Here is a 3,856-nt window from a genome sequence, read left to right on the forward strand (position 1 = left end):
TATTAACGCGATAGCGTTAAAGAGCTCGTATCGCAGAAATTCCGCCGTCGGCGTCGGCACCGTTGGTTGTGAGCGAAAAATCATCATCTTGTCCGTGTTGAGAAGAACTTGTTGGTGGGCGAGTTGGTGCATCTTAATACAAAAGGGATAACTGCGCTACCTGACACACACGTAACAACCATAGACACACACAGGCGCAGACTTGCAACTGAATTTTATTACACGCATTCCTCCTATAAGTACACTTCGCAGAATTCAATACCGAGCATGCGCTTTTCCGAAAGGTGTCATCACAAAAATCCTATCAACCATAAGACGTCATCTTAACAGCGCTCATCGATGAATCTCATTTCTGTGCTATGTAAGAACACCGATGACTCACTGACGCATTCATTTCCCTTCTTCCTAATGTGGTATGCTTCGCAAATTTCCCTTGCTCTATTATCTCGGCAGCGGCTCAATATCTTCACATCTTTCAGCATCGGTTCGCACTTGCACTCAGAGCAGTGGGTGGGTAGGTGTCCGTTTGTATTGTTTTTTACTGACAATTCATGTTCACGCATGCGCACGTTCACACATCTTCCGGTCTGTCCTACATAACTTTTTCCACATGTCAAGGGGAAAAAGTTATGTAAAGACAGCCACCCATTACAAAAGGCACACACATTACTGCGCGTATTCCCTTAAGACCACGTAGTGGGTGCATCGCAACTTCGAAAAAATTTCTCGCGCATAATTGCTCCTGGTTTAAAGCATGCTACCCATTACATAGGGCTAACACCTTAGGGCGCGCATTCTGTTAAACACTCGTAATGTACGAAGTGTGCACTAGGGGTAAGATATCGCTATCGCGTTCAACTCTTAAAGGCGAAGCTTAAGCGCCCCCCAATTTTTAATTTTCTGCGATTTTCTGGGATGTTTTGTGATTTGGTGTGTCTGCGATTACGTTAGTTGTAGAGTAGAGATGCGCGGGAAAGAACCGGACCTGCTACAGTGACTTTAGGCCCTACTCGAGCCGCCCTTGCCCCATTTCACTGTGCGGCGACCGCTTACCATAGCTTCGTCCGCGACCTAGAGTCACTGGAAAAATTTCAGAGTATCGCATCTGATTTCCGCGCGCCGCCGCCGACGCGATTGGCTTACTCGCATCACGTGACCTCTCGCCGCCATATCCCTTCCAAGCGCTTTGGGTGCAGGCGCGTTCAATGCAGAGCGTGACCGGACATTTAGCCGTACCACGGTCTCCAGAAGTACTTCGTCGCTTTTTTAAACGCGTCATGCAGACAGGTGCGTGAGCAGACATTTTTTTCGGGGTGGGGGGGGGGGGGGGCACGGGCCCGGTGTGCCACCCCCTGGCTACGCCACTGCATGCAGATGCCAGAAGAGAGTAGCTCACCATCAATCGAACGTTACTGATGAGCTACTCTGGGAATCTCGTTTGCCGTGTGGGAAAAATGGATGTCAAAGAGCGCCGTTCTACGTGGCAGCATAGTTGGCCTGAACGAATTCTCCCCCCTCGAATAACAATCCTTCCTGCAGTGAACTACACTAACTTTGCTGGAAAAGATCTTATGCAACAGGATACTTCCCCTTTTCGGTTCGCTATGGTCAGCGATATTGATAACTACATACCTTTCTATTTGCTCGGCTGTTTATATCTCGATCTGTTGAACAGATTACGCATGCTATCCGAGTTATAAGCGTGTAACGCACGAGAGCAAAATCGAAGATTTATTAAAATAATAACTGTTTACTGGTATACCTTGAAAGCAATTGTGGCATGATCTTTGACATTGCACAAAACAGAAGCGTGGAACTCTGTTGATAAACTTGGTATAAGGCAATGTTATCAAGCGTATTTTTAAATATGTTGCAAAAAAATGCTGCTAATGCTGCATTGCACCGATCGCACCCTTGAAATACTGTATAGTTGGTGAAAAATGGTCACAGCAAAAAAAAAAAAAAAAAAGCAGATCCCACGCTTGAAGGACTCTATTTTATGCGAGCCCTAGGTCTATATACATGCTGTGATGCAGTAGCATGCGCTTTAAAAATTCCGGGATGTGCTATTTCTGATCAAAAGAACATAAAGCACCGTACCGAGGAAGTTTTAATAAGAGTGCATTATGAAAAAAAAAAGTGCAGCAGTGCCGAAACCGAACCCCAGCTGTTTACGCGCTGACAAGCCAAAAAAAGAACTGTTTGTCGGAACACAGCAAAATATTTGCAAATTCATTGCAACGTTAGGAATATTAAGGAGACAAGAAATAGGAAATGAAACTATTAAGTAGTGATGTCAATCATTTTTGATGGCCTATTTTCTACGTATCGTAAGATAAGATGCACCTTACCTGCCGCACACCGATTCGCCCGTGCGTTCGGCTACTGGCGTTCCGAATCAAGACGTCGCGCACAACTTCCAATTACCGTACACACACAACTTCCATTACACATAGTTGAACAGCAAGCACGGCGCGCAAGCAAGCTATGCGTCAGCGATCAGTCGAAGGACGCAATGTTGAATGTTCTCGATGTCGTTCGATAACGCTCTCGAGCGCAGTGAACCTGAACACCGACTGCAAAGCTAGCGCAAACAGTCAAGATTCACCAAATGTCGAAGTAAATGGCGTCTCGCACGATGTCACTGCACAAAGAGACCGATGAAGCCATGAAGCGAGTTCGCGAGCACATGGCAGCATTCGCCGCACGTTTCATTAGTTACACCGCTAACCGCGCAGTCGATCCATAACTGTCGATGACTCGAAATCACTTCTAATATCCTCTGGAATAAACACACACACATAATGCCGTTCCGCCGAGCGTAGCACGGCACCGAGGCGAAAAGATCGGTCACTTCTCAACACACGCTAGCAACGCAGCGGACGGTCTGGAAGGGACATGGCCGCCGCCACCCAATGTTGCCCGCGTGCAGCCTACCTTTGCGGTACTCTGATTTTTCCAGTGACTCTACCGCGACCTAGAGTTACTGTATATGCTACCTTTAGGTAGCAGAGTTGCGCCTCTGTCTTCCAACGCCGCGAGCAACCATGCGTTGCGGAGAAGCTGACGCTAGGGCCAATTTTTGTACTTTTCGACGCCGCCGCCGCAGTGAACTGGATTGACACTTGTCATCGACAGTCAAGTTAATCACCGGTCTTCGACACGGCAAGCATGTCAATCGGCGACACTCGCCGTATAGCCGTATAGCTGTGGTTGCCGTATAGCTGTGGTTGCTAGCCAGACCTATGCGCAACTCTGCTACCTGAAGGTAGCATATACAGTGACTCTACCGGATGGATGGATGCTATGAGCGTCCCCTTTAAAACGGGGCGGTGACATGTCTGCCACCAGGCTCGAAGGCGAAAAAAAAAAGAAAGAAGAAAAAAAATTCCTTGTTTCATGTTGTCCTAATGCCTTATCTACATTGATTAAATCTATGTTATTATACCAAAAAATATAAATTCACGGTCCATCTCTCTGCCTCTTAAGGCAGAATGACCTTTTCTTTTCCCCAATTATTTATTTTTGTACTTTATCTCTACTTTTCTGCCACCAATACTCTAACCGTCTCTTACTTATTTCTATCGCGGACGTGTTCAGCTTTCCATTGTTGTCCCTAAAACCCCAAGGCTTCATGTAGACTCGTGCCCACACGTATACCTGGGTGAATATCGCCACATTCAATCAGTACATGTTCCATCGTTTCCTTAGTTCCCCCGCAGCATGTACATTGTTCTTCTTCGTTACTGAATCTCGCTTTATAACTACGCGTTCTAAGGCAGCCCGACCTTGCTTCAAACAGTAAAGCGCTTCCCCTTGAATTATCATAAAACCTTTCCCTCCTTATTTCGTTTTT

The sequence above is a fragment of the Rhipicephalus sanguineus genome, chromosome 9 (assembly GCF_013339695.2).
Source record: "Rhipicephalus sanguineus isolate Rsan-2018 chromosome 9, BIME_Rsan_1.4, whole genome shotgun sequence".
Lineage (NCBI taxonomy): Eukaryota > Metazoa > Arthropoda > Arachnida > Ixodida > Ixodidae > Rhipicephalus > Rhipicephalus sanguineus.